An 18,988-nucleotide genomic window follows, 5' to 3' on the forward strand; every position below is an offset into this window, starting at 1 on the left:
CTGACAAGTGTTCAACACATCACCCTGGTCTTGAATGAGGGAGCACTCACTGTGGGGAACTGTCATGCCAGGAGGCCACCTAAACATAATATTTGGGTGTGTTAGAATTCTGCGATTTTTCTTGTCGAAATTTGAGAGTCCTCGCACAAGTTCCCAATGTATGTGCACAGTTCAACAGCTGCTGGAACAGTCATCACCACAATCAACCTTAGAACACTTTGTCAACCTCCTAAGTCAAGTCTATCCTCAGCCACTCCCCATTACTCCCTGGCCCCCCAGGCCTAGGATTTCCTGTCTCAATGGATTATCCATTGTAATCATGTAATATAAATGGCATCATACAATACATGGGCATTTTAAACTGCCTTCTTTCACTTCATGTTCTCAAGGCACCTCCATGTCATGGCATGCATCCAAACTTCGTCTAACTGAATGGATAGTAACAGTCCTTTGTGCGGATACCTCCTCAGTTCAATCATTCATCAGCCTGTGTATTGGGTTGCTTCCAGTTTGGGCTGTTGTGAGGCTGCCGTGTGCATTTGCTTGCTGTCTGACTATACATTGTCATTTCACTCTGGTACTTGTTCAAGAGTGGAACTGCAGAGTGAATTAGTTGCTTGGATAAAGTACCACATACAAAAGCAACCTGGGGAAGAGAGGCTTTATTTTTGACTTATGGTTCCACAGGAACAGAGTCCATCATGGAGGGAGGGCGTAGCATAGCAACAGGAGTAGGGAGCTGGCATGAATGGCATTTCATTGGCACATAGGAAGCAATAGGAAGCAGAGAAAATGAATGCTATAAACCTTCAGAGCCCATGTTCAGTGCCTACTTCCTTTCAGAGAGGTTGCACCTTCTTTTTTTTTTTTTTTTTTTGCCTTTTCAAGTTTTTATTTTTATACATTTTTTTTGTATTAAAAAGAAAAGCATAATAAATACCACCAATTACAAAGGACTAGAGCAGGACCAGAATAATGAATCATTTCAGCTTGGGAAGCAGACACTCTCAATAATATTAATGTTATGATACAAGCTCATTCAAGTATTGTACATTTTTTTTGTCCTGTTGAATGTGATATCCTAGCACTTGGTAAAGACAATGTATGAACATAAGGTGGGACCTTTTCTGAAAAGCCCATGATGAGTTTTCCTTTCCTGTGAGAACTGGCTGAGTGTTCTCCATAGCTGGAGGAGAGAGTGGGGCTGGGGAGAATCCATGGGCCCTTAACCAGAGAGGTACTCTGGGGCTCCCATCCAGGGACCACATACCCCAAGCCTCTGGTACACTCCATCAGCCTTGTCTTCATGCCCTTTCCCTTGCTTCCAGACCATCCAAGCAGCTTGCTTTCTGTTATAAATGTCATCCAAAAAGAGTGGAAAAGAGCAACAGAACAAAAACATTTAACACTGTGACATGGGGCTCAGCAGCTCTATCTGAACCCAGGGGTCCAGGCAGCCTTTTCTTAGAGGAGCACATTTGCTCTGAGGCTCAGAGGGCAGAACACAATCTGCCCCTTGCTGGGCCCAGGCTGATGATCAACCCTGGACAGGCAGAGGATGAAGGCGGTTCAGTTTGGCAGGCTGTCTGTCTCAGGTCTTCAATCCCATGGGAAGATGGTGATGGGGAAGTGGCTTGCTCTGGTGGCCCCTGCCACTCCTGGCATACTTGTCCTAAATTCAAGTGTCTTCAGAAGGTGAGATGAAAACTACTCTGCAACATCAACTCCTAATATATCACAACAAACACAAAAACATGCACGCACACCCACTCACATACACACACTCATACATTCCCACCCCTCCTCAGCCTGTGTTGAGATGATAGCCTCGTCTTCCTGCCCCAAAGGGGCTTCCTCCCTCAGAGGGGCCTGAGAGGATCAGGGAGAGGATGGCAGCCCTAGCTTGGATAGTCTAGATGGGAACCACCTTCCCCCACACTGGGCCCTGAGGTTCTGTGGTACTGGATACAGTATGAGGCTGAGTGGGGAAAGGGAGGAGAAAGGAAAGGAAAAAGCCCCCTCTTTGGTGAAGGTGCACCACAGGGCAGGCACCAGACTTCGGGGAAAGGCCTTAGTTCCCATCAGCAGACCCTGTTCCTTTATCATTTGAGACAACTGCGTCACAGGAGCTGACACAGGATGTGCACATACTAAGTAAGCACCGGGATGGCAGAGTGGGGCACGGCATAAGCTAAAAGCAACAAGGTACCCAAAGACAGAGGGCAAGTTCTTGCCAGCCTGGGATGCTGAGTCCTAGTCCCAGCCTTGGGGACAACAGAGGAACTTGGTGATGAAGAGGGCCACGCAAACTTCAGGAACTGAATAAGAAGATCACACCCCCTTGCACTTCCCGGGTCCCAGTGTGGGGGTGAGCAGTCTTCCCAGCCTGCATGCTCAGTTCTTCATCACCCTCCCCAGCTCCAGACGACCACAGCCTCCAGCCACTCCTCTAGCATGTGCAGGGCAGCTCAGGCAGGTGGTGGCTTAAGAAGGAGTCAGGTATACTCTATGTCCGCGTATACCTTCCTGCCACAGTGCTTCACCAAACGGCAGGATCCTCCAGCCCTTGGCTCCTCTCACCTCTCGATCCCTCGCTGGGTGAGAGGGGTGGGCAGAGATGGCTTGCAGGGGGTGGGCGGGTGTATTAAGATGGGAAGACCACACCAGACCCTTGAAGAATGGCACCTCAGAAAGGTTGCACCTTCTTCTAAAGGTTCCATGACCTCCCCAAACAATGCTCCCAAGTGAAGAGCACATGTTCAAGTCCACAAGCCTGTAGGGAGTGTTTCTCATTCAAAGCACCACACTGGGTCACTGGGTAACTCGGTGTTTAACCGGTTTGAAAAATATCAGCCTGCTTTCCCAAATAGACGAACCATTTTATGTCCTCACCACCAACGTCCTCCTCTGTAAAGAAAACATGAGCTCTTCCTCTCCTACTTTCATACTCTCAAAATCAACAGAACACTTTATGACCTACAAATTGGGAACTCTATCAACCAGCAAACAGGCAACTAGTCCTGTGGTGCCTCCAATGCAATTCAGCTGGACACCATCTACCTGATAAAAGGATCAGTTCCCACAAGTTGAATGTTCAGTTTCCGACTGACTGCCCCCTTTCACCCCCAGATCCTAACTTCAGATGTCAATTTCAGCCCCCAGGTTGTTTTGCCTGTACTTCTAGCCAACTGTCAATCAGGTTCCCACAACCCCTTAATTTTTAAGGCAGCCATAGAACTCAAAGAGACGTGTTTTCTGGTTTATTAGAAAGAACATTACCAAGAATTCAGATGAGGAGACGCACAAGGCGAGGTATGTGGGGCTTCTACGACTTTTTGGGCGTGTCCTCCTTCAGGAACTCCATGTGCTCAGCTATCTCAAGGCTCTGGAAACAGCATGCCTTTGCCAGGAAGGTGGGATGAAGATCAAATCTGTATTTTCCTAGCATCACACTCTTATCCCCCATGGCTGTGGTAATTATTCTGGCCATCCTGTGTGAGGTAGTATTCCACTGTGGCTTGGATTTTCATCGTCTAGTTGATGAGTGCCTTGCTGGTCATATGTATTTGTATAGATCTGACTTTGCTTATCTTAATTTTTTTTTTTTTTTTAATTTGAGTTGCAAAAGTTCTTCCTTCTAGGAAGAAAGTTCTTACCAGCTATCTGATTGAACACATCTTCCTTTCCATGGGTCAGTTTTACTTTCTCCAAAGTGTTCACTGAAGTGTAAATGTTAATTTTCATCAAATTTGGTGTACTTGAAAACTTGTCACTTATACTTCTGCATGCTACTCAAGAAACCAATGCTTAATTCAAGGTCATAAAGGTTAACACTTAGGTCTTCTAAGAATTTGTTGTTTTTGTTCTAATGACTAGGTGTTTGATACACTTTGAATTAATGTTTTGTATATGGTGTGAGAAGGGTCCAAATCACTCTAAGATTTATATATATCCACTAGCCAGGGTTCCTGTGGCTCAGGGAACATTTGGTCCCTGCAAATGTGCTTCACTGGTCCCCAGGAGGGCAGGGACCAGGAGGGTCTTGACAAGATTATCTCCTGTGTGACTAGAATTCCAGGGCCCCATTCTAGCTGAAGCCCAGCTTACCCCCAGGACTCCACTGAACATGTTCCCCAATGCAGATCCAGAAATGCTCACCACATTAGCACAGCCCCTTCCAGGCCTTTTATGTGGTGGTCTTGTACTTTCCATTGCATAAACGATGAAGTTATTCCAGGGAAGCAGTAACTCTTGAGGTATGTTAGTAGACACTAAAAATGGCTTTCACTCCAGAGCATCATCCTTCCTCCCAATATCTTTACCACTTGGAGATCAGACAAGTGACTATTGATTTGCCAAGGTGTCTGAAGTAGCGGCCGCAGACACTGTCTGAGTGGTACACTTAGTAAATGATTTCTAGATGCCACAGAGATTAGAGAGGATGACTGGCATGTAAGCTGTCTGAGAGAAGGGTCAAAATGTAGCTCAGACAGAGAAATGCTGGCCCCGGGGCTAGGTATACTGAGAGTAGAAGAAAAACTGTTCTGAGCATAGACAACTTAGAAATCATCTCTGTTTTCTTTGTAAGCTGTCATTCTAGACTTAACGTTTACTGCAAGCAACAACAGGCCAGAGCTAGCCAGCCCTCAGTGGGTGGTTAGATGGTCTAAGGTTAGCTCTTTTGTTCCACACCTCCGTGTGGCAGGCTTAGTTCATGGCCTGCAACCGTAGATTTTTTCCCTGGGGATTATTACTTTTTGGTCTCACTACAACTAGCCATGCAGGAGTCTGAATTCACTGTTAGTCCATGGGGCTGGCGCTGAAGATTTCAGTGTTGTCTGTATCAGTTAGAGGCACACACATGGATGAGCAGACCAGAATTAAACACAAAGTTGGAAGTTCAGGCTGTTCAGAATCTATAGGCAACTCTAAGACTAGATGAGAGCATAGCCTGCTGAAGAGTCAGTATGGTAAGAGACCCTGCATGTGACCCTGAGCTGCCTCCAGGCTCCCAGCCCTCAAGCAGTGTAAGAGTTCACCATATTATTGAAGAGCCCTATCACCTGGACATTCTTTGTGGTAAAAGTCAGTTTCTTTCAACAGGGAAGGAAAATTTAGGTCTCAGTGAAAAGAAAGAAAGGGGTCAAACACAAGGACTCTAGAGACTGGAATGCAGGCTGTGATTTTTTTTTTAAAATTCATTTTTATTTAAAAATAACATATACATACATACATACATACACACACACACACACACACACACACACACACTCACTCGTAAGTCCATGTGTCCTGGCTCAGGAAAAGAGTGTTGGATCTCCTGGAGCTGGAGTTATAGGCAGTTGTGACCCACCCAATGTGACCGCTGAGAATGTAACTCAGTGAGCACAGGTCTTGAGCCACCCCTCTAGCTCTGTAATTCCTAAAGAAACAAACACAGAAAAAGACACCAGCAGGAAGTCACGACTGCAATGCTGCTTCCTATAATAATAATAATAATAATAATAATAATAATAATAATAATAATAAAATATTGTCTTTTATTTATACAGTTTAAAAACAAAGCGTAAAAACTTTGAGCCTTAATTGGAGGCACAAAGAACTGCTCCGACCATGCCAGAGTGGAGGGAGGTCAACTTTTCCTGGCCAACATCTCTGACTTAACCGCAGCTTCAGAAGCTCTGGGCCAGCACCAACCCAGCTAAGCTGCTTGGGGAAAAACAGAAAAGTAATAAATGCTTAATCACTTACCAAGTTTTGGTGTTATTTGTACTACAGCAGTTGATCATTAATCTGATCCATTCCATCAACTTGTGCTGACTCCCAAATCGTCTAGGTAATGTGCCTTGCTTCTTTGGGTGACTGAGAGAAGCTGGCCTTGAGGGATGAAGGTGATGAGCTTCAGATGACAAAGGTGAAGGATAGATAAGTGGCTACTGAAGCAGAGGCAGAGGGTAGTGTAAGGAAGACTCAGTGGGGAGGAAGCTAAGGGGCACAGCGAACCAGCTACTGAGAAGCGCTGAAGAAGACCAGCTAGATGCCCCATAGCAGTCTGCTGGGCGCTTTTCCTACTAAACCTGCCAGCTGCATGATATGGGCAGAAGGGATGAATGGATGGTTGGATGGATGGATGGATGGATGGATGGATGATGGATGGATGATGGATGGACAGATGGATGCTGGATGGATGGACAGATGGATGATGGATGGATGGATGGATGGATGGATGGATGATGGATGGATGATGGATGGATGGATGGATGGATGGATGGATGGATGATGGATGGGTAGGTCTTTTGAAAGTACATTCGGAGCTGAGAGACAGTGCGGTTCTGAATGGTTACCCATTCTTCACAAACAATGCTAATTCAAACACACAGTAACTTGAGCCTTATACAATATACAAGCACTATTATGTACCTTTGTATTTAATAATAATAATTAAAAAGAAACGAAAATCCCAAAACCCTAAACCCCACTTCCCCCAAGAAAATCCTCAAAATCCAGACCAGGTATCAGGTGATTGAATATTTTGTTAAACTTTGAACAAATGCATCTGTATACACACAAGAGCTGGTAAAAAAGGAATCCCTTACTGCTCTGTTAGAAATGAAACCCATGCGTGAAGCTTTGCCACCAGCTCCCTAAACAAGCACAAAGAACATGTCTACAGTACATTTGGGTTTTGATTCATGGTTTTTTTTTTTTTTTTTTTTTTTTTTTTAATAAAACAGACCCCTGCTTGAACAAGGGGAAAACTCACTACCAGACCCGGAAAGGATAATAATACACATGCCTGTTATGACAGCAGTTAGATGTTAGCAACAGAATTATGAAAATTCTACATGAGTAGTTTAGAGTATAGCATTTCTTAGCTCCAGACAGGTCACCTTTAATTAAAGGCAGTATCCATGTTCAATATAAGAAAACATTCAAACAACACTAAAACAACTATGTGTATTTACAGCAACCAAAGGAACACATTCCATTCAGCCCTCCTCAATGATACCAGAAAGAAAATGTTCATTATAATTAATGCATGGAGATTCTAGAATCAATCAATTAAAAAAACTGCCATAAAAATATAAGTACAAAATTCATTAAGACACGTTAAGGAAAGTTGCCATTTACTGAATGGAGGTGGTATTAGACAAAAAAATGAAGAAAAAGAAAAAAGGTAAAAAAAGATAATGGAGGGGGCATGGATTTACAAAATAGAGCTGATTCTTCTGTGATGATCAACTCTTCTTTGCATGGTGAGGATGTGTTTCTTCCAAAGAAAAAGAAAACAAGCCACAGAAAAGGAAAGTGAGCTGTGCGTAACAGGTGACTGTCAAAGGTCAGTCCCTAAACCAGCTTTCGAGGGTTCAAAGACCCGTTCTAACGATAGTCCAGACTGATTCTTCTGCTGAAATAAGAAGACATCATGTATTCCAAAAGTGAGCCTCACTTACACCATTTGCAGCTTCCTGTACACAGTGTCGGGGCACCTTTGTTTCTTTTTAAAGCCCAGTGGGGATACAGTGAGAGAAGTGGGAGGGGGGGAGAAAAAGATAGCCAGGCAAAGAGCCTCGTCCTCGTCCGGTCAGGTAGAGAATGGTGAAAAGCAGTGAGAGAAAAACATGCAAGCAAGTCTGCCCTCTGGCAAGGTGTGAGGAACAGAGGCTCAGTCTGCTCGGGGAGCCTGCTCCTGTTTTGGGAGTGATGAATTAGCTTGTGCTTATCAGGAAGCAACAGAGCCTGCAAACAAAAAGGCTGCAGAGGCACTCCCAGCACCCTCAACACTAGCCCTTGGAGACCCAAGACAGTTTCGGCATTCATATGGCCGAAAACAAACTTCAGAAAGGCCTACTAAAGAGTACGGGTCTGTGCTACATAAATACACCCACCCGGGCTGTAAAAACTTCTGCCCAGCAGACCTCCACAGCCTGCTAGGAAGTGGATGTGACTGTACAGACATCTGTGAAATGGTTTATGGTGGAGACACACAGATAATTCCAGACAACGGCTTCATGTGGTACAACAGGTAACATGGCAATCGGGTAAAGCACTGCTTCCCTTAGCTGGGAGAGGAAGGAATACCATGCTATATGCAGGCGTGTGTGCATGCATGCGTACGCATGTGTCTAAAAGACCCAAAGAGAATATACAGTTAAAGTCATTTACTTGTTGATGCTAATTTGGGGCCAGTGAGCAAAACCAAGGTTCTCTAATTTCCCCCATGCCACGTGACAGTCCAAATCCGAGCAGCAAGATAGACTCAGTACATTAGAAATGGAGACTCCCCTATTACATGCCTGAGAAGGAAACACAGGCTGAGAACATGTTAACACTGTGGTCTGCCCTGGGAAGGGATCTGGTCCTCTGTGCCCTCTCTGGGCACCAACCAACTCAATTCCTTTCTTTTGGGACCCTCAGTGACCCACCTTCAGGTCCCGGCCCTACTTCCAGAATAGACCTGCGATAACCCCAGCAGGACACAAGCCAAGTATGAATGCAGATGATAAACAAAGAAGACACCCCCACTTCCTGCTACTGTAAATGTTACATGGTAGAAAAGACATAACAAGAAATTATTTTCAAATTATTAAGGAAATTAAAGGAAAAAAAAACCTAATCAAGGGGAAAAATCATGGAAAAAAACTAGAAAACACTGCACAGTCTAGGCCTTTCAAGGAAGGTGATGTTCATTGTTTTCATTTTTAAAATAAGAATAGGTCCACATTTTAGGATGGCTCTGAAACAAAGGTATACATCAGAGTGTGGGAGCAGCTCAACCTTCTCCAAAGGTTTTTAGGAAGACGCCACATGGGCACCTCTCTGTGAGGTCACCAGGGAGGAACTCTGCTTTCTGCAGGGAACTGTATAAGGGCACAGCCAGATGAAAAAGCAATGACACTCTACAAATTGCCCGAGTGAGAAGGTGTATTTTAAACCCAGGCTCAGACCTACAATACATACTTCAACTCATTGCTAATGTATTTGCTAACAACAAATACTAAAGATCGATCTACTTTACACCAGGCAGACACACCCTCACATTCTACTTCATGCTAGTCAGTATTCACTGCATTTCTAAGATTGACCTGCTAGATACCAAGTCTCCACTTTAAAATACAGCTCTTTGTTCTGCCCATCTTCAAGATCAGCGCACCTTAGTGAAGGGTTTCCTCCTGAATTGGTCCTAAGAGTGGATGGTGTGGTACAAGTGAGTATCTCCATGTTGCAGATGAACAAACAGAGGCATAAAATGGCTGGGTGGTTCAGTCAGAGTAACCAAGTTTGTCAGTCTGTACAAAATTGTCCTCCTGCTTCCTTTCCATAAAACTACATTATTCTTTAAAAGTGGAAAATTTATCTTAAAAGATTCCTCAAATCAAACCCCCAATTTTCAAAATCAAGAGGGTAAAGAAAGCAGATTGCATATTAGTCTAATTACAAGAAGCCTACCAAAAAGAAAGGCCTCCAAAGTTCTGTTTCCCTGAAGAAACCCACTGGAGCCAAATGCTATTGGGACAGCTGACATCCACCACTGCAACAGAAGAATGTTCATTTCCCCAGGAGAGGCAGAACTCCAACTCTTTTCTCCATGTTAAAAATATTTGTTTTGAAGCCAAAACATAAAGCCTCTGCTGGGAGAAAGGTTATGATGCCTTCAAAGAAGTCACCAAGGAGGGAGATCAAGAACCTGGGCAGAAAACCCTGAAGACACCTGCCATTTACATAAAGAGTGAGCTCGCTTAGAAGAGAAAGAATTTGCTATGGCACTTTAATTTTCCTGTCTTCTAACATGAACTCTGGGTGTTGCTTACAAGACAAACCAAAACCTACAACCTAGCATGGAGTAGACTAACCCAACAAGAAATTCCCCATCAACAATGAAGAAAGCAAGCTTTTATGATATCTAAACAAAATTAATCAAGTAGTTCCTTACTTCAGTCTGAAAAAATAAAACTCAAATCAAAGTGCTTCCTACTATGTGTGTTTCATACACTCAAAGTTCAATGATGCTGTCCTCTATTAAGTTCAAATCCTGTCTCTGATGCTAAGTACAGATAAACCTGGAGAGTTATCTATCCCCCATTACAGCTCATTAGGTCTTTGGAAAACAATGTGCTGTTACTAGAGTGCACTGTCTGTACCTGGACCTTTCATGGAAAAGAAACTAAAAGGAATTTCTTGTACCTTTTTGGTTCATCCATCATATTCAACAGACAGCACTTCAGGAGAGGTTCAGGGAGGGATCCCTGGGAGAGTAAATGATCGGTTGCATGCTGTTACCTTCCGTGTGTGTGTGTGTGTGTGTGTGTGTGTGTGTGTGTGTGTGTGTACATATAAACATACACAGATGCACTTCATAATACTGTTCTATTACTTAAGTAACTTGTATTAATGCAACTGAATTTTAAATAACCACAACGCAAGGAGCCTAACTTAAAGCATGAATTTCATATTTCACATGTAATTTTAATGATTTCCACATATGCCACCAGATTTAAAACATAGCTTACTATTACAGCCACTGTACTCTAACACTGAAAAGTATACACAAGCCCAACACAGAATCAATATTTTAAATGTCTACATAAGGAAGATCGCATATTGTCTATATTCATCAATGTTTATATTTAAGTTTTGTAACATCTATGCTGCTCAAATTAAAATTCTAACCAGAATTCTCAAAAATTCAAGTTTTTCACTGAATATTCATCATTAGGAAAACGTTTTGTGTATTTTTCAGAAGAGTTTGATGACTTTAAAAAGCAAACATTGGAGCTCATCCTGGTGGCAAACACCTAGCAACTGAGGGATGGAGGCAGGAGGATCAGAAGTTCAAGGTCATCTGTGAGACCAGCCTGAGCTACACAAAATCCTGTCTCAAAACTAAAACCAAAAATAAAAAACAAACATACAAAAATAACCAAGAGCCAATATCAGACTCAGAAATAAGAACACAGACAGTGTTCTAGAGCATTCTGACAGGACACTTCACTCCAGCTGGATCAGAGGAAGCTGTCAACTGACTAACAAGAAGTAAGTTGTTATCTTCCAGCTGAGTATTATCCATATTCTTACATATAGGCATATTCTATTCTGAATCTATTAAGAAAAATATTTCAATAATTTGTAATATAAATCATTTCAAAACATTTGCCATTCAAAAAATTTAAGGTTCTGATTTTACTGTAGGGCAATATATATTCTTCACATTAAGATTTTTTATGAAAAACAATCTGCAGTTTGAAAATAGAAATCTATTCATGTTTGCTATAAAAAGCACCCTGAAATTTGCAAAGCCTAATTAACTTTCTCCAAAACAGTTTGTCCTTGCTTCCTTCAGGGACCAATGAGATGTCATGTGGTGTCTCAATCAGCCAATAAAGAGAGCTTTGAGTTCAGGGTTACATTGATAAAACTTTTGGGTTTTATGAGGATAAATTACCCAAGATAAAGACATCTTAGGGCTGGAGTATGGCTCAGAAGCAGGGCTTGTCTCCTTCAAAACCTGAGTTTGGTCCCTCAACTTCAGCACTGTTTTTAAAAAATAAAAGATAAATGATGGCATTATGAGCAAAGAGATCACAAGTGGCTTTAATTTTGCAGGGTTTAAAAAGTATTCTGGAGCCAGGTGGTGGTGCACGCCTTTAATCCCAGGACTCGGGAGGCAGAGGCAGGAGGATCTCTGTGAATTCAAGGCCAGCCTGGTTTACAGAGCGAGTTCCAGGACAGGATCCAAAGCTACAGAGAAACCCTGTCTCAGGAAGCAACCCCCCCCCCCACACACACACAAAGGTGAAAGTTAGACACCTCTAGTTTTCAGTTATTTGGGAGGTCAAAGTGGGAGGCTCAGGCATGAGAGGCCACTCTGGACAACACCAATAGGAGCTCCCCCAAACAATTGCTTTACATGCACTATTCAGGGATTTTAGTGCCCTCACAACTATCATATAGCTACCTATACCTCAGACTACCTCACTATCCCAAGCCCTGTATCACCACTCACTAGCAGTCACCCAGACTCCCCACTCCCAGCATCCAGTGGAAAGCACAGGTCTTCCAACCTCTATAGTTCTTAGTTTTGTCTATTCTGTATCTTTAATATAAATGGAACTGTACATGCAGGCATTTGTGCTTAGCTTCTTTTGCTTTAAATGGCAGTTTCTAAGTCATTTTAAGAGAGCCACTGTCCCAAGCACCAACCCAGGACACTTGAGCTGCTGTTTGGCCCCTGGAATGCATCAATGTAACCCAGTGATAGAATCCTTGCTTAGCATGTACAAAGACTCATTACCACACACAAATTATCTTTTGACTCCATGTCTGGAGTAAAGATAATGCTTTTCGATGAAGCTGGTTCTTCTTTTCTCCTCCCCCTTTCTCTTTCTCTGTTTTTTTGCAAGAGGGTCTCATTTAACTCGGGCTGGCCTCAAACTCACTAAGTAGATGAGGGAAGTATTGTTTGAATTTTTAAAAGATTTATGAGTATTTGCTTCATCTAAGTGTTTGCATCATGTGTGTGCCAGGTGCCCTCAGAGGTCACACATGATTGGATCCCCTGGAATCAGATTTATAGATGGCTGTGAGCTGCCATGTGGGCACCGCCGTCCTCTGCTAGACCGAGAGCTCTGACCTGCTTAGCTGTCTTTTTAATCCCTACAGCAGAAAACTGACCTCATGATCTCCCTGTCTCCACCTCCCAGGTGCCAGGATAACCTGTGCAAACATTCCAGAGTGGATGCAGTTTCTGCAGGGAGAGGGAATAACAAAGACACTGAAATACTTCACTGACAGCAGTGTTCAGTCGTGACGTGCCCAGCATGCGTTTTTCTTGTGATAACACTGACAGCTAAGCTATTCTGGAAGGCTAAGAACACCAAACATTTTTTTTTTTAAGTTTCTCAATACATTTAATGAGTGCTCAGTCACCTGTGAAATGCTTTTCAAAGACTGAGGCTAAAATAGGGAACCTCCGTGTATTGATGATCAGATCTCATGTTAGCACCTACAAAAATGGAATTCCTTCCAGAGATTCAGTTGTTCTCCATCTGTTCCTATGGGTTTTATTACAGTTTTTCTTGTTTTAAAATAGTGTGTGCGCGCACGTGTGCTTTATTAAATCATAAACAAAATATTCTCACAATTTCCCTAATTTATTAATTTGCATTGTCAAGTTATCTTTTCATGTGTCTCAACCTTGTATACTTACACCTCTGGAGTTTCTTTTATGAACACACACTCGCACACATGGAGACATGGGCTAACTTGGCACTGTCCCCTATCATTCCTTCGCCCTTCTTTTGGGACAGGGTCTGTAAGTAAGTCTGGGGCTCCCCATTTCACTAGACTGGCTGGTTAGCCAGGTCCCAGGATCAGCCTGTGTCTGTCTCCCAGTGTTGGGTTATAGATGACATCTCTGGGAGCTAGGGGTCTCAACTTTGGTCCTCAAGCTTGTGCGGCAGGCAATTTGCTTTGGAGCCGCCTTTCCAGTCTCTTGTTTTGATGGAAGGGCTCACTATGCAGCTCAGGGTGGCCTTGAACTCTCGATTATGTTGTTTCAGCCTCCAGAGTGCTGAACACAGTATGTGTCATGACACTATAGCTGCTTTCTAGAATTTTAGCTCAAATTGCTCAATAATTACACTTCAAAACAAGCTTTTCATGTGCTTATATTGTCTGTTGGAAGTCTCAACTTAAATACATAGTTTTAGTCTTCAACGGGTAGTTTACAAATCTGATGTACTGGACTAGCCTCCTTGTAATTTTCTTCCCTGCACTGGGGATTGAACCCTGGACCTTGTCCCACTAGGCAAACACTCTACACTGAGATATAACTCCAGCCCGTATAATTAAAAATATTAGAATTTTTATATAAAACAACAATGTTATCATCCCAAAGGTCCCAGTTTCTCCCTATCACATCTGTTTCAGAATAGCCAGTGATAATTACTAAAGGAGCAATCAGCAACAGATGAACAGATAAAGAAGACATATATATACATAAAGGTGCATTATTTAGCACCACAGAAGAAATTAAATTGAGTCATTCACAGAAAATGAAGAGAACTAGAGAAGAGCATGTCAAACAAAATAAGCTGGTCAGAGAGGATAAAGTATTCCAGACTCTCTCTCGCATGTGGGGGAACAATGGCCTGAAAGTAGCGGAAGGATGATTGCTACTATTAGGGAAGGGATCCAGAGAAGGTGACAGTAGGGAGGATGGATACAACCAAACCCCAAGATACTAGTGTATGGAACTGTCAAGAAGAAGTCCATCAGTCTACATAATTAACATGCAGGAAAAAAGTCAGAAACCATTTAGGATCCTAACTATAAAAAGAAGACCAAAAAAAAAAAAAAAAAAAAAAAAAAAAAAAGTCTCATCTTTCTATCACATTGCTGGTACCTAGAACAATAATATCTGGTCTGAATCAGGAGCACAACTGTTTAACGAAGACCCGTGACATGAGAGGAACCTGGTGCCTTCTCAAAACTTAACAACCACTGAAAATGCTTACCAGCAGATTTCTGCTCTTGACCACAGTTGGAGTAGCTTAGCCTAAGGTAGAAAACAAGCACGGAAGCTAAGAGAAATAACACACACACACACACACACACACACACACACACACACACAACATAAATACACACACACACAACATAAATACACACACACACACACACACACACACACACACACACACACACACACACCAATAACAGGCATCAGAGAGCAAACGGATATAGGCTGAGTGCAGGAGGAGCAGGATGCCAAGGTGGGTACCACCGTTACTTGATTCTTTGGAAAACACTGCAAACAGCTTGGCAGAAAGCAGCAGTACACTTAGTTTAAGAGAGCAAAGTTGGAGCTTGGGCTAGAATTTAAGGGCCAAGTCCCAGAGAGGAGAGCACCCAAGAAAATAAACAAGGAAGTGCTAACTACTATAATATCTCCTGGAGGTGCCTGTCAATCCTAAACTCACATGCACAAGGCCACGCTTCAGGACTCCTGGCAGAGGCAGCAAATGGGAGCTAGAAGAGTTGGCCAGAGACAGCCGTGTGAATTCAGGATCACCATGATCTTCAAAACACAATAAGCCATCTGATAAACTTACAAGACAAAATGAAACTCAAGAGACAATGTGAACAGAAACAACCAACATGTAGTAATTCAGTGTTTCAAATGTTTTTTTTTAGAGTTCTGAAATAATTTCAATTAATATGTTCAAGAATATACAAAGAAAGACTGGGGATTTACTAGGAATTTGGAGTAAACAGAAGAGTCAATGAGTATTTTAGAGATTGACATAATATATGAAATTAAATTTCAAATTCAATAGACATAGGAAAAGAGACTAAGTGATCTAAAGGGCAGGTTGGTAAAATTTATACAGGTTCAAGTACAGGAAGAAATAAAGATGGGAAATATAGAAAAGTTGGGAAGGTAGTAAAGAACATGGTGAAGAGGCTTTAGGGAATCCCAACAAGGAAGACAAAGAGAATAGGCTTGGAACAGTGACTTGAAGAATAACCTATTAGAAACTTCCAGGAAGGAAAGTCACCACTCAACAGACTCTCTAAGCTTATTTATTTTCCCTTTAAAAGAAAGACCACACAGAGTCACCTCAACGCAAACTTTTGAAAACCAAAGACAAAGAGGAAATCTTAAAGGTGGTCAAAAAGACCAGTAGGTGATGGTTATACCTGTAATTCTATCACTAGAGTGGTTGAATCAGAAGGATGCCCAGCCTAGGCGGTACGGTGTGACCCTGTCTCAACTGTCCCTCTCCCAGAGGCTAGAGCAAAGATACCTTCAAAACAAGGCTTTATAGAGGACTCTGCCACAGAGTTTAAGGAATGGAATGGCATGTTTAAAGTGGCATACCTAGGATTTCATTCTCAGTTGAAGTATCCTTCAAAATTAAGGGCAACATTGACCTGTACATTTTAAGTGCTTGATTCTCACTGATAAGCAAATCTTATCCCAGCAAAGGTGCTTCAAAAACTAAAAGTGAAATAAATATTTAAAAAACAAACGAACAAAAAAACCAAGAAAACTCACTGGTGGCAGATCTAGCATTAGAAGAAATAGTATGTGTCAGAAAATGAAGTTGTTGTCAAAGACAGACCACAGGTGACAGAAGATGATACAGTGTAGTAATGTCACAGTTGTCTTGTCTGTGTAAAACATGCTGGATTTTGCATAATGGTGAACTCATCTATCTGTATTTCACAGGTTACAAACCCATTCATATATTATTTCTATTTTCGATTACATGTCTATGTAGGTATGTGCACATAAGTGCAAGTACCCAGAGGCCCTGGGCCACCTTGGAGCTGGAGATACGGTGCTTATGAGCTGCCTGATGTGGGTGCTGGCTGAAAACCGAACTACAGTCCTCAACAAGAACGGTATGTACTCTTATCCACTCGGCTGTCTCCACAACCACACCTAACACCATTTTAAAAAGAATCCTCCAGACAGAAAAGATAATCTCAGGTGTAAATAAGGCAGGGTAAGATGGAATAGAAATCATCAGGAAGTATAAAATCAAAGGTCACTTACAGGTGGTCATCAGCAGTCAACTACATAAACAGTTTACACACACTCCATTTTGGGGCCCCTCTTCCAAAACACTTCACTGAGGTTCCTGTAGGGATGCATCACTATACACAGACTTGTACCTGGCAAATGGAAAAATGATGCAAGAAAAGGCTCACATACCAAGTGTGGGGACTCCAGCGCAGTTAAGCAAGCCAGCACATGACCATGGAGAGAAATGGGATCCATCTGACCTACGGCTTGACTGGACTTTAAGCCCTAATATCCACACAGCACAAGGAATGTTACTCTTTTTCCCTCTCCCCTTTCCCCGTTTACCGTTTGCTGAGATGAATTCTTAGCTTTTCATAAAGCTGTGAGAGAACGGTTTTATCAATGGTCACAGCTTACATTCTTCTCAAGTTTTCATCCCTACATCTACAGGTGTGCAGCACCTGTAGGAGAACAATGCCAACTGCACATGGAATGCCAGCCTCAGAAATTCCTCCATGTGTACGTGTGGCATCCTCTTCTTTAAAAGACAACATGCTGGTAAAGCATGTTGAGATGTTTCCCCAAACCCTGGTACTTAATTAAGGATTCCCATTTTATTGCCACAGCATCTCTGTTTCCCTTCTCATCCACTGTCATTGCTTCGAGGAGACACCATGACTCTTACAAGGGAAAACATTTAATTGGGGCTTGCTTACAGTTTCAGAGGTTCTATCCATTATCATCATGGCGGGAAGCATGGCGACTTGCAGGCAGACATGGAGCTGGAGAAGTAGCTGAGAGTCCTGTATCTTGCAGGCAACAGGAAATGGTCTCTCACACTCAGAGTAGCCTGAGCATAGGAGACCTTAAAGCTCGCAGCAAGGCCACACCTCCTAATAGTGCCACTCCCTATGAGCTTCTGGGAGCCAATTATATTCAAACCACCACACTCACCAAGAGATGAGCATTATTACATATGGAATTAGTCCTTTTACTGGTGCTTATAGTCTTACCCACCAAGACAGGAGAGAACCTACAGGACACTGTCAAGAATAACTAAATGCTCACCATAGACATGGGTAATTATTTAATAATGTTACCTGCCACATATTCATTCCAGCAGGCAGAGCTCATTTCATACAACCAACCTCGTGAAGGGAAAAATATCACCCAAGTAAAATGCCACATGCCTCAACCTTACTGGATTCTAAAACAAAGCAAGCAAGGTGAAAGATAATTTCCAAATCTGTCTATAAGAAGAAATATCAGAACAATAAACCCATGGCACTTTTTGAAAAATTGCTTTTTTTTTTGAACATAGTACTTCAAAGATTTTAAAACATCTTAATGTAATAAAGGACAAGTATAAAACTGGTTTTTCAAAATGGACAAAATTTTATAAATGCATAAAGATGAAATGTGTTATTCAGTCAAGGAGGATGAAGTAAACCACACAAGGCCAGGTACTGCCCCAGATAACTGGGATATGACAGTCAGATGACATAAGAAATACCAATTTTGTGCAACTTTAGAATTCAAGGCCTTATACTCAGTCTAACTAGGAAAATATTACACATCCTTCCTCCTATCCCAGAAGAAATGCATGAGGGAAAGGAAGCCTGGTGAATCACTACCAAGAATCCTGTCTTTTAATCTAAGTCTCCTAATACAAAACTAGCCTTTCTTGTGGTTAGAAATGATGGAGGGAAAAAGACACTTGTCAGTCAATGGCACTCACCCTGAGTAAAGAGATACACACTTAGGGGATGCTTTAGTTTCTCACTCCTTTTCAGCCCAGCCTCTGGGGAAAGAACTGGTACCTGTTTACTTCACAAATTCACCAGATAGGATGAGCAGCAAAACAGAGGCAGGGGAAAAATCATTCGGAATAGAAGTGTGCTAGTCTCTGTAATTAAACTGGGTTGTAAGACTGGATGTACATGGACAGGGGCTCAGCGGAAATACCTTGAAAGCGCCAGAGCAAGTGATACTGACAATGAGGGCAGAAGGGGGATTCATCAAATGTTATGCTATGGTCTCTTTGAAAACTCACTCCTTCCCCTCATAGAAACAAGCAGGCCAGGCAGGCCTGGGTCTCCTTACCCTGCTTCGGCCTCATGAGTGCTACAATCATAGGCATGTGATGCCATGTTTGGCAAATAAATTAACTACTCTTAAGGAAAACATAGTCATCAAAGAATGTCAAAACTGAGTGAAGCTACTTAATAAGGTGTGAATTAACTTGTGTTAATGTAGCTGCTCATTTCTTTGAGCAGGGTTATACCTGAAACATTTGAGACATCCCCTTCTCTGGGAATCTAATGGGTTCCCCCATCCTTTAATTTAGAGCAACTCATGGGGGCCAGGAATAGTGGCTCATGCCTTGTGATGAATCTCTGTGACTTTAAGGCCAGCCTGGGCCACAGACTGAGTTCCCGGATAGCCAGGGCTATG

Source organism: Phodopus roborovskii, unplaced genomic scaffold (assembly GCF_943737965.1).
Source record: "Phodopus roborovskii unplaced genomic scaffold, PHOROB, whole genome shotgun sequence".
Lineage (NCBI taxonomy): Eukaryota > Metazoa > Chordata > Mammalia > Rodentia > Cricetidae > Phodopus > Phodopus roborovskii.